Source organism: Galleria mellonella, unplaced genomic scaffold (assembly GCF_026898425.1).
Source record: "Galleria mellonella isolate WM207_F2 unplaced genomic scaffold, CSIRO_AGI_GalMel_v1 utg96, whole genome shotgun sequence".
NCBI lineage: Eukaryota > Metazoa > Arthropoda > Insecta > Lepidoptera > Pyralidae > Galleria > Galleria mellonella.
Window position 1 is genome coordinate 2,257,806 of NW_026442179.1, and position 17,284 is coordinate 2,275,089.

The window sequence follows — 17,284 nt, forward strand, 5'->3', positions numbered from 1 at the left end:
ATACCGATAGCGCAGGCGGAGTTACTATTCCATTATCACACATAAAAAAAAATACTGCCAAACAGATAGTGTGAGTGAACGATAACTGTAGCGAACTCCTTGCTACATTTTTATATTCTTATTGTCATTCGAAATTTATATTTTTTTGACATATTGTTTTTACATTCAAATATATTTTGCTAATGTCTGTCTCCTCATCTTTTCTGTAGTTTTCCATTCTAAAATCCTCTCATTGCATATTAAAAGTATTATCTCCGTTTCAATAACACTTATACACGTTACATGAAGCTGTATACGTTTAAATGCATGAAGATAAAAGTGTCAGAAAGTTAAACACGTATGAAATGTAATATAAAAAAAGAATATTATAATAAAAAAAGTTCTGCGAACGAAGTTGTCAGCAACAAGTAGGGTTTGATAAATTTGAGCAGCTGTGTATTTCTCTTTTTAAATAAATTATCATTATAGAAGTTTTTGTTACAAAAACAAAAGATTTTAATGTCCATGTCAGTTAGTTAGTTTTATTTTTAATTGGTGAAAATGGAATGGTAACCCCGCCTGCCCTATCGGTATACACTGGCGGGGCACCAGTGAGTGATGATAGATGAGGATGAAGCAAATCAGTTAGCCCATCGTGACGAATTTAACAAGAATTAGCCACGATAGTTTCTAGGAGGTGGTCACGCTGGTGGGGCACCAGTGATAGATGATATGTGAAGATGAAGGCAGGTCAGTTAGTCCATCGTGAAGAAATCATAAAGGATTAACCACAATGGTTTCCGGGAGGAACCGCGTGGACATCGACCTGTTAAGTTGTATTGTTAGCAATGGGCTGTTAGAACCTATTACTAACAATCCCTTTCCCCCACAGTTAGTTAGTTAGTAGATTAAATTAGTTTGGCTACCGTTAGCATACGTGCAACAGTGAAAATTTGAAGACTATATTTGTTATTAGTAGAAGTCCTACGACGTTACCTATTAGGCATCGATCTCTGGTTGTTATTCAGTCTACGCATATGTTGCAACATGTGTTCCTCCCTCTATAGGAAGCATCTTTGGGCAAATAATTGAATTGCCTAAAGATGCTTCGTTTACAGATGAAATAGAGAAACTTGTCGAACTTCTAATAATAATAATAGTAATCATTCCTCAAATGTTGATAATTTCACATATACTAATAGTAGTGAAATTAAACAAAATAATTCAAATCAACTAACTAAAATAAAAGAGACGAATTGATAAACTCCTTCGCTCTCAACTCATTTTTAAGCAATTTCCAAAGTTGCTTAAAAATGAGTTTTGTGTAGAATTATCCTTAGGTTTAATTTGTATATTGTTATTATCATAATAAAACACAATCATATAATCATATATAGATACAAATCGTTTTGTTAATGTTTATAAATTTTTATTGCGAAATGGCAACACTAGTTTGTAAATTTGCCAACTGGATTTCGGTTAGATTCGATCGGATCCTTCGGTCTAAACTCAAGCGTACATGAAGTCTTTGTATTATTGAACAAAATAATAATAATAAAATTCAACTTTCTATTTTGGTGATTTTTACTAGCCAACCGATTTCTGCTTACTGCAAATCCACTCTCCTATCACCATTATGTGGCAACACCAAAATGAAGTGGACAAATACGATAAGGACCGAAATTGAATTTGTACTGCCTCTTCGAGTTGCGACAATATCCCTCGGGATACATCGGGACGAGTGGATCTATTTGAAAATTTTACTTATTTGAATGAACTGTTAAAGATTTCTCAGTTTAAATAAATTTTAAATTTAAATACACATACACGCAAATAAGATTGTCAATAGGTTAAGATATTGGGTGTTGTGCTGTCAAAAAAGAAATATTTAAATGCTGGTAGATTTTTTAAGATATATTTAATTTCATCATATCAGATATTAACCGTCCACTGCTAAACATAGTGTTCACATTAGACCACCATAAAGATTGCTGTCCTCGCGAATCTTAGTCATAATTCAGGTAATTTTGATTAAGTTTACATATGACAGAAAATGCTTTCTCTAGCTCCGAGCAGATATCGTTTGTATTTCTAGCGACCTTTGAATTAGTGTTTGCGAGAGTTGTGAATTTTCGCAAATTTTGTTCATGTTTGTATTAAAAGACAGTCAAATTACCTCCGTCACTGGATAGTCTCGTTGTTGTTAGCCGTGGTATTGCGGCATGGTTGTTGACTGGAATTGTTCACCTGGATTAGTTTGAGTAGGCCAGTAAGCCAAGAGTTGCCCTCTGGGCTGATGTTCCTCGATTGATCTCCGGACTAGTCTTTTATGATGGTTCGTTGAACGAGTCCTCAGACGCTGATGACCTGGGGTGTCTGCCCGTAAAGTAGTCCCGTGACTAGCACAGGCCAGCTGGATCAGTTCCCTGAGGAGGGCGCAAGCAAATGTAATTAGGTTATTTCCAAATGACTGAATTATTTAAATTTAATTTTGTTATTACTGTCAATGGAAAACAAGTTAACAAGAACGTTACAGAATAATAAGTTACCTATAATATTTCATATTTCATATTTCTTTATTAACCAATGTAACAGTTTTCGTCACACAATGGCAAGTCAATATTTACATAATAATTTTGAAATTAATAAAATAAATAATAACAATAAGATATAAATTATAAAATAAAATTACAAATGAATTATAGTTAACATTATAAATTAGTTACTACATGTCAATATAAAGGTAACCATATAACAATAATGATGATTTCAAGTCAATTAATAGTCATTGAGATGCTGTTCTCTTATGAGGTAACTTTATGTCTGCACTACTCATAGTTGCCTGATACTTGTATTGACTATATTTCGAACAAAGGCTCCCAAAATTCCTTAATACAATGAAGAAAGCTAGTAAAATCTACTTTAAAATATATCTTAGCTATACGTGAATGAGATAGATTCTTTAAGCGTTAAAAATTAATGAATCTGTTTGAAAAACTCCAAAACGGAAAAGAATGCTCTATTTTAATGTAAATAGCATTGAGCATAATTCCCAGGCTCGCTTTGTGGCGACGTTTAAAAAAATAAAAAAATCTGTCGACATCTGCAAATAAGGAAATTATGAAACCGCAGCAAAAAGCCTGAATGCCAGGCCTTTGTTCGTTCAACACCTTTTGTTTTACCCTTTGAGATTTTAATTGAAAAATCAAATGGGGTTACGTTTACGTGACGTTTGGTTCTTCATTATTTTTTCTAATAATTGCGTGTAACGGAACGTGATTGTGACGTGACGTGACTAGAGATAACGTTAATGTCTCGTTTGGTTCTACTATTATTAAAATTTACTCAATTACCGATAGGAATCTTAATGATAAATCATTTATTTTATTAACAATAGTAGTTGTATAGACAAAATTGTGTTTGTGTTAAGAGCATTCTAACCCAAACAACGTTTCATTTATCTATAATTTCTTTAAAAAATAATACAAATTTTGTGAAAATCATCTTCATAACTTAGAAATATATGGAAATTTTAAAATAACGGTAAATTTGACTGTTTAATTTATTTATTTATTTATTTATTCGACTAGGTTAGTTTTAAAAGAATAAATATAATAGATATAAAAAATACGAACAATATTTGATAATTGAATATAAAGTTATACATAGCAACGCATATATATATATATATATATATATATATATATATATATATATATATATATATATATATATAATCATCATCATTTCAGTCGATAACTATCCACTGTCAAACATGGACCTCTCCCATAATATAAGGGGGTTTTATCAGTAGTTGCCATGCTTAGCAGGCGGGTTGGCAACCGTAGTTAGGCTTTTGGTGATGTTTTAAGAGGGACGCTGCCGCCCATCATTCAACCCTTGGAACGGATGGACGGACGGTATGGAACATTATATAACCTGCCATCATCCTCTATCATCTCTCACTGGTGCTCCGCAGGCTTACACCCGTAGTATAGGCGGATTTATCAATCTATTCTTTTCTTTTCTTTGTTCTTTATTGTACACACCAGTTATAAGAATATGACAGAGGTAATCAAATGTACAAAGGCGAGCTTAACTGTAATAGAGTTTTCTTCCGGTAAATTCAAAGTGGAAAGGAGCATCAATGTCAGCGGATAGAGCGGTGTACAATATTGTGACAATTTTTAAACAAACTAGACTATTATACATCTATTCTTACTCATAAAAAAAAATATAGGAGAAAACTTTTGTGTGCATAATAGTAAGAGATTAAGTACAACAAGCTCATTAAAAACAAAATATACATATTAATAAATAAAAAAAATTAAGTAATAGATAGCTAATGTCTGATTAATAAATAGCAAAAATAAATAAGTTTTTCTAGAATACGGAACGCGGAAAAAATAATACTATATTTAAACTTTTATCAGTTTACGCGGTTATTATCGAGTACGTATCAATACGATCAGTAAATTACATTAAATGATAAAAATCTTTTCTCTTCACAACACGCTATGATAAGTATGTCATATCAGTATCGTTTAGGTAGAAAAAAAAAATTACAAGGAAATTTGAATCATAACATGTTATAAACGAAGTTCCTCGCTGCGACTGTCTGTCTCAATGCCGCGTAAATCAAAAAAACTACTGAACGGATTTTCATGTGGTTTTAATTTGTCAACAGAATTATTCCTAAGAAAGGTATGACAATTAAAATCTACTGCTATTCTTTGTGGAGAAAAATTTACTTGTTAAATATAAAATGGATGGAATGGCAATTGGAGTCGCATTATTTATTTATTTATTTTCCGCCAAGCAAATTGTACACTTTTGTAATTGTGTCTTTCTGGTTTTGGTATAGAATAGGCCACCCTTTACATTCCCGTGGAAGACGTAATAGACGACTAAGAGAGGGCGAGGGATAAACAGCAGCGTTCCTATTAAAACGTCTCCAAATACTAACTGCGGTTGCCAATCCACCTACCAAGCGTGACAACTATTGGCAAAATTCTCCGATAGGAGGAAGCTTATATTAAACAGCTGATGTTGTGGGCAGAATATGGGCGGCGGTAGTCACTTACCATCAGGTGAGCCGCATGCTCGTTTGCCCTCTGTGTTGTAAAAAAAAAAGTGGACAGTTAAGGCTGACATAATGATAATGATGATATTGTACTTTTTACTGTACATACCTATAAAATTGTGACTTGATGACTGACACTGTATCTATTCAGACTCTGTTGCTATATTGAGGACAAGAAAGTGAGAATCTAACATAAACTAACTTTTAGACTTTTGTGTTGCATGGTTTATGCTTTACTAGCTTTTACCTGCGACTACGTCCGCGTGATCGGATTATGTTTACTGACCAGGATATAATGTAGCCCATATCCTAATAAGATATAATGTAACCTAATATCTATAACATTGATTTGTTTTTTACTGTCATAATGTTATATTTATTTTAATGATTAAATAAATAAATCTATATTATAAACATTTAACATGCTACTTGAATTATAACAAATGGTTAGCAATTGAGAGTAACTTAAAACTGATTCGCCTCATTGATAGCTCATATCGAGCTAATACCTGGAAATGGTATTAGCTTCAATTGTTGTGTAAGCACTCAGTATAACGATACTGTTGAACTAAATTGAATCGAAGTATAATCCAGTGAAGGTATATTCACAATATTGCAAACAAATTTATTCTCATTTTCCTTTCGTAATAAATCCATTTTTAAGTAACTTGAAGCTAGTTATGGTTTTTTTTATACAACTTAGAATGGCAAACAAGCTGACGGCCCACCTGATGGAAAGTGGTAACCGTCGGCCTATAGACATTAGCAGTACCATGGACATAACAGAGTATATTGTTTCGCCCATGATACCCCCCATGCGTTGCCATTTCTGAGTAATAAGATAATAATACAACTACTAGGAAAACTCAACCCAATCCACTAACTCTCTAAGAGCTTAACTGCGGATTCCAACCCATTTTTCTATTTTTCGTTCTTATGCAGGCTAGCGAAACTCCAGTGAGAGATGATAGGTGAGGATGTGAGCGGGTCAATTGGCCCATCGTGACGAATTCATCTCGAATACGCGACGATGATTTCCAGAGGGAGCTGTGTGGATATATTGTGAGCAATGGGTCAACTAGTCCCCACTGCTAACAATTCCAACTCTCCTTAATATATATTTACTACAAGTTGTTTACTAATATGATAACTTGAAAGTGTTTTACTTTTTATTACCTACCATTTTTACTGGGTAGTTGATTAAATTTATTTTTTTATTTTTTATTATCAGTTATATGAACTCCCGCAAAATATTATAATACCTAGTTTAGTTAAATATCTATTGTTTTTAACTTTTTTTTTTTTATAAAATCAATAGAGTTTACTGACATGTTAATATTCTATCTACTACAAATATTTTTTTTGTAGGAAAAGTAATTATATAATGAATGATTCATTCTACAAAATATTTATGTTAAATAATTATGTTATATATAATCTGTAAATATATACAATTTATTAAAAAATCTTTTAATTTCATTTTTTTTTTATACAACTTAGAATGGCAAACAAGCTGACGGCCCACCTGATGAAAAGTGGTAACCGTCGCCTAAAGACATGAGCAATACCATGAACATAACAGAGTATACTGTTCGCCCACGATACCATGTGTTGCCATACCTGAGAACTCAGGTGTTATTCCTCTGTACCCAGTAAATTCACGCCATATCTCACTCTTTAAACCGAAACACAGCCATGCAAACACAACTGCTTTACGGTTGATACACGAATGAGACAGAAGTATCCAAACAATCGACTTTGGTACAAAGTCTCCCTCTGGTAAAGAGTAAATAATCATTTAGTTTTAAATTTTTTTGGTAATGTAATTAGAGATTATTTACAAATTTAAAGAAAATTCTTTGTTTCTTACTGTATACTAATTGTATGTACGAATACTCTGTATATTTGTATGTACTATGCACATTAAATTAAATTAATAGTACATGCACTCAAATACATTTGCATTAATTATGAGGTAAATTCAATAGTACCCTAGGCAGGAGACTGACAGAGCAATTTAATCACTGTAATGATTAGTGACAAAACGAAAATTTGATTTTCCAATTAGAATTTAGTAAGAATTCAGGTAATATTAAATTTTAATTTCAAAAGTGAAATATATATTATTAAAAAAAAAACTATTTAAATTAATAATTAACTAAAATGTGAGTAAATTCTGTCGATTGTAAAATTAATAATGAACTAAAATGTGAGTAAATTCTGTCGATTGTTAAAGAATTGTTATAATTGGTATGAAATTATATACTTAATAATTTTTATCGTGCAATATGTTGATATTTAAAAAATCCTATTTTTTATAGCTATTAACTGTCCTACCTACCTATTTAGCCTCACCCATAAGGGAGTTTTGCCAGTAGTTGCCATGTTTAGCATGCGGGTTGACAATCGCAATTAGGCTTTTAGTGATGTTTTAAAAGGGACGCTGTTGCCCATTTCTCGAACATTATGTTTCCTTAGTCGATACTCATTACAGAGACGGGAAAATTTTAGAAAATACTGATAATTTATTAGGTATACTAATAATTTATTACAACAATATGTACATTTTTTTATAACAAGATCAAATTTACGATAGATAAACGGCATATTTCTACATAATAAAAAAAGTCGAAATGTTTTTTTCCCTAATAATACAATAAAAACAAAATACATATGAGTATTAGAATAATACTAAATAAACAACCATATAGTCAATACGAACAAACATACTGGCAGACGGACAAAATTTATAAGTATTATTTTATTTTATTGTTTTAGCTTCTTTTAATTTTTACTCCTCGTATTATTTTTTCTTAAATATCCATGTACAGATATCGTCTAATTGTAATTTTATTATATTAGTAAATAGTTTCAAGTCGGCCCTGTATAATAAAAAAAGTAAAATAAAAAAATAATAGTAAAAAGTAAAATTAAAGTGCATTAAAAGTATTTATATACTTTTTACTGGTTATTACTCACGACTTCATCTACGAGAAAAGGTCCATGATCAATCTATGATTGACTAAGATAAAAATAGTCTGTCTTTCTTCTTCAACAGATTTCAAAAAAGGTTAGTTTTAAACCGATTTGCATTTTTTTTTATTTGAAAAGATATACTTTCAGATAAAAAAAAAATATCCTATAGAAATTTTATAAAAATCTGTCAAATAAAATATGTTTTTAAATCAAAATAATTGATTTTGTTATAATTAAAGTAAGCTTTTTTGTACTTTAATTATTTTCTGTTATGTTTTTTCAATATCGTGACAATCTGTCCTTTATTCCAAATACTATGTACTTATACCAAATTTTATAGTTTTGTTATCTCATCAGGCAGTTTAGAGGTAACAAACTCACTTTAAACTTTTTTTTTATATTAGTAAGAATTTATATTTACTGTTTCTTATAGTAAATAAAGTATCTTATTATGCTAATTTAGGATATAACCTATGCGTATACTAAATTCTGTTCAAATCCGTACAGTAGCTTTTGTGTAAAAGAGTAACAAACATGTATCCATCCCTCGTTACAAATATTCATATTTATAATATCAATGTTAACAGGACTTCAAATATTATAATATTCAAATTAAAATACGTAGTATATGACTCTCTAAATACTTAGGTGGACTTCCCAATGCTAAGTCATTTAGAATTCCTGTTGTAAATTATTTCGCGGAGCGCAGTTGCCGGCCTCTGCAAAAGTAATGACTTGTGCATCTGCAGGCATGCAACGCTTTAAATAGGAAATGCATTGGCTAGGTTGAGAAATTTATCATCTATATTATTAAAAAGTTGCATATTTTACACATTTTTTTTTATAACACAGGGAGCAAACGAGCATGCGGCTCTCCCGATGATAAGTGACTACCGCTGCTCATGATCGCCCACAACACCAGAGGCATTGAAGGTATGCAGCCGGCCTTTTAAAAAAATATATGTTTTTCTTTTATTTATTTATTCATTTATTTATTTATTATTACCTGCAGTTTACAGATGATCAAACTCCAACACACTACAGGTTACAGGTACAATTTATAGGTACATGTCAAGTTATTTACAATAATTAATAGTAATAATTAACTATTAAAGATTATGATTATATTATTTTTTTATAAAATGTCAATTTATTTATTTATTTATTTACATTTTATTGCACCAAGTAAAAAGAGAAATAACAAATACAGTAAATATTAATGAGAAGTGATACAAAAGGCGGCCTTATCGCTAAGCAATCTCTTCCAGACAACAAACAACAAAAAATCTGTAATCAATTCCACTAGAGTAAATAGGAAAACAATAATAATATATAATACAATGTCAAAATCAATTTCAACTAAAAATGACAATATATACATTAGAGCAAACATTAGAGATATGTCATAGAGAATCATTTTGATGGTTACGATGTCGTATCGTTTCGGAAATACTGCTGCTGGAAGTTGATCCCAAATAGTGGTTGTGCATGTAAGAAAGTGCCTTGAAAAACGCACAGTGGAAGACCGCCACTCATCCAGATGGTTGGGATCGAATTTTAGTTTGCGGCGGGTTGTACAGTGGTGAAAATCTACAGCAGGCATCAATCCGAACAATTCCTCAGAGCACTCCCTATAATAAATTTGGTAGAAGATGCACAAAGATGCAACATTTCCACACATCTCTCAATATTAGCAAACATGCATTCAGTCATACATTTTTTAAAGACTTTAAGATCACGATACGACAACAGACAGAGGGGCGAGTTACAACTAGTATAATATAAGCATGACAGACAAACGGCAGGTACCATTAATGTAATATATTAGTTATCGCTATTTTGATCATTATAGTCATTCGTTCAATATAAAATATAATTAATTTTGTATAAGAAGTTTAGTTTAGTTTTATTTAAGAAAAACTAGATGGCGTTGTTAATATTTACACGGCGCTATTAAGATTTTCTTGCGTTAAGTGATTCGTTCTAAGAAAACGTTTGAGGACTATTTGTAGCTCAGAAATGAATTGTTTTATTTGGGAATAAGCAATTACTCGTTTGCTATCAGATGTATGCTTGTAGTACTTTAGTGCTATAAAAAAACATAGTCGCTGACGCTACCTAATTGTTTGTTCACTCATTCATACCTTGTGTGAAATACATGCTTATCTCTAAGGTTAATCAGCTAATATTAAATTATTTAAATTTTTATCAGAAATAAATAAGTCCGTTTGTTTTAATTCAATAATTATTATTTATAATATTGTAGTAGTATTGTTGTAGCTTATCTATATGTTACAAATTGTAAGGAAAATAAAACGTTTACACTTTTTATGATCTTAAGTTTATTCGTACAATTTCTAACGTCCTTTATAACATCTACTATCATCATCATCATCATATCAGCCTTTAACTGAAATCTCTCCTCAGGTCTCCCTTAGGGGGTTTTTACCAGTACGTACCGCGCTTAGCAGGCGGATTGGCAACCGCAGTTAGTCTTTGGGGATGTTTTTAAATGGACACTGCTGCCCATTCTACATCTTCCCTTAGTCGCCTACAACTCTTCGCCAACAGACACCTACGTAAAAGGAAGAGATGGCCTATTCTATGCCGGGACCACATGAGAGAACTCTAATATCTACTATGTTGCTTCAAAATCCGAACCCGTAACACACAATTATACAGTTTCAGTTCAAACGGAGGCCGGCGTTTCAATTAGTAATGCATAGTTAATATTGGTATCCTTAATCAAATATACACGTTGCTGCAAATTATTGAATTTCAACGCTCTGTGCTCATTTGAAACAGCGTATCCGAATATCAAAGCAGACAGCAAATACTGGGAACTTAATTTCTACGGATTTGCAGAGAAACGGACACGAGAGTTATGTGTGAACTACGTCAGAGTATCCAGTATCGTAAGTTCTCGAACGAACATCACTGTTATTATTTACAACAGATTTACTCGTGTTTTAAATTCGGTGACACCCATTTAGTTTCCAACTCAATGGGAGCCCTAATTTATGAGCACAGTTTAAAAACGTGAGCATCGCTGACGTAAATAATCACGCTCACGATGGTTATTAAACATCTCATTCCCAATATTATCTTATATATTTATAAAATAAAATATACATAATTCAATATTTTTAAATATATTTTCATAACCATTAGAAACAATTCATGAAAATATAAAAATGAAATTAATTATTACGAAAAGGCATTTTTTTAAATTTTATACCACACATGGGGTAAACAAGTGAAGTTATATACTTGTATAATTTATATCTAATGATTTTAAAACAAAAAAAAAGACCAAAAATTTGAATAAGTTAAGAACTGTAGTATATTATGTTCACGTACTGGCCACTAATAATTTTGTAAATACTGGCCGGTAATAATTTGTTCTATTTATTCTTCCAATGAATAAATTAGTGTTTAACCAACTCGTTTGCATATCACTACAAGAACCGGTTGCTTTTTGAAGTCAGTTCAATTTTATATTTCTTTTTATAAAATTTTGAAGTGTTTCTGTCAAATTTATGTTTAGTTTTTGTAATTTTTTGTCAAGTAAAAAAAAATCACGTACATACATGATTCCAAAATTTTAAAAAGTAATTAAAATGGAAAAATATTGAACGAGTTAAAAATAAAATATATATTATCAATTCGCCTGTTTTTGTTTTTGTATATAAGTTATACATAATATAATAATATTTTTATTGATTTATATATAATAAAAATACATGTAGTCCTAACTCCTGAACCAGCGGTAACTGTATGTCGAGAGCCAGTGCCTGACTAAGTTACAATTTAGATTCCAAGACAATTATAATATTCGGTGACCATATCAGAAATATTCTCTTGTTAGTTTCATATTAATTTTCTCTCAGCTGAAGCAATTGTTTTTTTAAAAAACCTTTATTATTTGATACCAGTAGTAGGTGCAAGTCCTTTTGTTCTGCAGCAACGAGCAATGTTTGAGATCTACCACGCGAATATTTGCGCCGTTGCACTCCCATTAGTACATACGTCGAGAATTTTGAATGATAGATGTATATCGGATCATCAGTTACAATACACGTTTACTGACGATACACATGTTTCAGATATTTGAGTTATGCGATTATGGACATTATTTGTTGTGTAATTGAAGTTTAATTAAGATGTTACAAATTATGAATTTACAAGGCACAGAGGTATAACATTTATTTTTTTATTTATTTATTTATTTCATAAAAACTAAAACCCTTCTATTTTAAATATTACACTGTTTTGCCACTTTCTTTCAAATTAGGAATTTAGTGTATAAGAAAGAGAAAAAAACAATTCAATATTATCCTTATTGGGAGTAGTGGACAGTTAATGGCTGAAATGATGAAAAAATGATGATTATAATATAGTAATGCATTTGATATTTATTGACTTTATTTCATTGAAAGCTTTCAAACGATTTTACGCTCTGCTTCATCTGCTAATGATTGCGACCTTGACGCAATACAAATATTTGTGACCACGAAAATTTGTATTGTCCTGAACATTTTATATGTATTTTGAGACTGTATCTAAATATAAGGAGATCTACAATTATGTATTATTATTATTGCATTATTTTTTTTTAACAACTTAGTATTTTTGTCATCCGCAACGAACCTTACATGGCGACCACCTGAACAATGGAAAATTTAACTGTCGTTAAAATTACATAATACTTTACCGTTTAAAAACATTAAAAATATTAAAATATTATTCCTTTGGACTTTTATGGTAGGATTTATGACGAACGAAAATTAAGCTCCATTTATTGGACCGATTTGGTATGAGCGAAAACACGAAATTGTCTGAACAATTTCAGACTGTTGGAAATTCAAAGTCACGAGTCCGAGAATAGTATATAAAAAATTTAAAAAGAAGAAGTTGTTAAACAAAATCTACATTTACGCGAACGAACCCGCGGATAAAAGCTAGTATTAAATAAACGTATAATAAAAGGAAGATACATTATATGGAATTCGAAAAATAAAAAATGGGATCAACAAATTTCATAGAAGAAAAATAGGATGTTTGCATAAGTGAAACAAAATTGTACCTCATGTTTATTAGAAAAAGTTACACCCAAGGCATATACTACCAACATATTGCTGTTGATGCTTACTATACGTAATATAGCTGGCTTTTACACATTAAAATGTATAAATACTAAAAATATTACTTATATACTATAAAAAATATACTTGTTGTGGGTACAAGCTACTATTGTTACAGTTATCGTTAATTTGATTTTTTAAGAAAAAAAAAGAAAACCTGTTTTTATATACCATTGAGGTGGCAAACAAGCATACGATCCACCTAATGGTAAGTGGTTACCGTAGCCTATGAACACCTGCAATACCAGAGGTATTGAAGGCGTGCGTTGCTGACCCTGAAGAAATATCTTTACCCCCCTTTTGAAGAACCCCATGCTGTAGTCTCTTGGGAAAACCTCGGCAAGGAGCTCATTCCACAACTTGAGTGTTCGTGGGAGGAAACATCTCTGAAACCGCGCAGTACGCGACTATTGAGGCTGTAGGACATGAGGATAAACTCCCTGTCGATGGCGAGCCGTAAGATGGTAGAAAGTGGCTGTGGGCATCATATGTAACAATTCCTCTGAGCACAATCCATTGTGCAGGCGGTAGAACACGCAGAACACCTTAACTTTAGCGTCTACATTTTTAAATCAAGATAAAAAATATTCAAATGTCATCCAATTTATTTTTTTATCGGGAATCTTTCTAAAGGAATATTATGTAATTCAAGATAAATATTTCAGTCTGAGTTTTTTCAAATGATCCAAAGGAAATTGCATTGCTCATTTTAGTTGACCCGACGGCCACCAAGATTTTTGATGATTCCTTCATTTCCTCCCGTCGTCGTATCGTCGATCATCCTTTTGTACTTGGATCGAATGAACGAAAACTAATAGAAGGGTTCTTGGAATATTTATAAACTTGTAGTTCTTAATTCGAACTTGATCATTTGTCATGCTGATTATTAATTCAATTTGAGTTAATTACAATAATATTATTATTGTAATTGTTTGTAATAATAGTATTATTGTAATTGTTTGTAATAATAGTATTATTGTAATTGATTGTAATTTTAAGTAATTACGATAATATTATTATTATCGTATTCAATGATATTATAACAAAATGGGGGGAAATTATCATATATTATCTTATTTTTTTTTATTTTTTTTACAATGTTATTAAAAAATTAATTTAATTTTTAACTAACTTTCCAGTGAGAGAAAAACACCCTTATCGAACCAAATTAAAAAAAAGGGACGACACAGCTTGTTCAGCGGAACGTCATCATTTCGAGTGGAATCATAAGAATTATTATTAAAAAAAACCAGCATGAAATTTTTTTATTTAATAATTTAATATTAACTTTGCGTGGACAAATATTAATTATATATGTATATATTATTTTTTATAATGCATTTTTTGTTTTAACGAGCAATCTCATCGATTCCAAGTAATGTTAACTAAATAAAAGAACAGGTGGGAAACTTTAAAAGTAGTTAATAATATTCAAGTTACTAAAAAAATGTGTTCTAATATGATATTATGACTCTGATCGAGTGAGTCATTTGTTTAAGGAACAATAAAAATAATATTTATTTATTATCAGGTACTTAACCCATAGAAGTACAATTATATTACAGTGACATTTACACTTACGTTTAAGGTATAACATATAAAATATATAAAAAAAAACATAGGTATATAAAGTAAAATAAAATAATATAGCAAAACACAGTTATTAGATAAAAACAAAAGAACATTCATTTTTTTGTCTCGGTGCAAGGATAGCCAGTACTTTTGAATGGGACTGTTCAAACACTGGAACAGTGTGCTGAGGATCATATTCTTCGAATTCCAAATGTGAGCCCAGAAATTCACTATACGATATCTTATAATCGCGAAGTAATCATCGCCCTAAACTCCGCAAACATGCCCGACGCACTACAATATTTCGGAAGCCTCATCAAAATGCGGTATGCATTATTATACTGCACTCTAATATTACTCCGCGCACTTTTGGTGCAGTTTGTCCAAAGCCGACATGTATAGAAACAATGACAGAATGCTCGAAACAATGTTTACTTTATTTCTGGACCGCAACGGGCGAACTTTCGCACGAGCATGTTGCAACGGACGGCCAGAGTCCTTCGTTTCCGTTCCATGCAAAGCAAAAAACTTCGAAGACAAGAAAAACCATGCCATATTTATACACAAATGATGAATTAAACGATGTTATGATAAGTTAATTACCAAAATAAAAAAATCGCAGCATCAATAATATCTTCCCAAATTACAAAAAAATCACAAATTCCCATTCGTGTTTCAACCGTGAAGCAGTTGTGTTTGCATGACTGTGAATTTACAGGGTATAGAGGAATAACACCTTAGTCCTCAGGAATGGCAATGCATGGGGGGTATCATGGGCGAAACAGTATATACTCTCTTATATACTCTGTTATGTTCACGGTACTGCTTGTTTATAGGCGACTGTTACCACTTTCCATCAGGTGAGCCGTCAGCTTGTTTGCCATTTTAAGTCGTATATAAAAAAAAAAAAAAAAACTATTTCAGCATCAAAAATACTTTTATGAAAATATTTTTTGAAAGACATGATATAGGACGAAAAAAAAAGATTTAAATATCAATATTTTAAAGTCAATAAAGTAAATTAAAACAAATGTTTGACGCGAAAGCATTCAATCTGTGGTAATAATAATACATCACAACAATATTTACTGAATTTGTTTCAATGAATTATTATTATATGACAGAAAATTACGTACACTTACACGAGGCAGCAAATCCAGCAAATTCCATTAATGATTTACTCACTTCAATGTGACGGCTAATTTATTTCTCAGGAGGTAGCGATACACGTGTAATGAGCTTTTCAGTCAATAAAATTACGCTAATTCAGCATATCACTCTTAATAAACACTAAGTACACGAGGATGTAATTAAAAAGTTTATTAATAACAAGACAGGTAAGATGCCGAATCACCTGGTTAAAAAATCTAAGGTAAAGATCGCCATGATGATCGCCATGATGATCGCCGAGCTCCAGTAAGAGAGGACACCTTAAGAAGAAAGATTGATTATGTAGACGATCGCCGACCTCCAGTAGTAGAAGGTATCTTAAGAAGAAAGATGGATAATCTAAAATTATTAAAAAAATAAATTGTTCTGAGCTTCTTATAATTTGTCAAATAAGATCTTATACGTTCCTTCCGAGTATTTTAATTCAAATAATGGATGCTCCTAGTATCGTTTCATTATTTATCTTTTTAATATTATATATTATTAAATTGTGTCTACAATATATATATATATAGTGTACGGCAAAGAATAAAAGCATCCATTGTATTATTTAAAAACATTTCCAAGTAAATGATTCATTCATTTATAACGACGTATTATAATTCCAGTACTGGGCAAAAGTTTTGTCCCATAACGAGAATAATATTCGATTTTTTTAGATTTATTAAAATAGATAAACTGCATTGTTACTGCAAAACAGTATATAGTAACAGTACAGTAATCAAACAAAAATAAAGTAAAATACAAAACAAGATAACTTTGAATAATTGTTTTTAAGCGAAAAATAGTACAGTACAAGTTTATTATCATGCTAAGTATTCCATATAGAATAGCACATAAACACAAGTGGAAGTCGCATTTGTAGGGGACGAAGTAATTATGCTACATAACTTCCGAAAGGCGTTTGTTCGGAAACAGGACAGTTATAGTACCTCACGTCACCTCGAGTGTTGTATTGAGCGTAATATAGTCGGGCTTGGTATTTGGTTGGACATATTTTTTACCTCTATGCATTTTAGTATTTGAAATTTGCCACGGATATTTTAATAACAATACTCTTTTAGTAAATAGATTTGACAACAAGCTTATGGTCCATCTGAAGAAAAGTTGTAACCGATACTATGGAATGTTTTGTAATATATGAGTATAGCAATCAAGGTAACTTTAAAAATTAAGGTGCTATGCCATGGTAGTTTCAAACAGATCTATCCCAGTATAGTCGCTTGGCGACAATATAAGTTGGACAAATGCATTTATTCAGACCACTTATGTAGTAGCAATAGTTACTTCGGTAGAACTTTATTTAAAATAATATTTACATGCCACATAAATAAATATGCCCATTATAAAAATCTTTGTG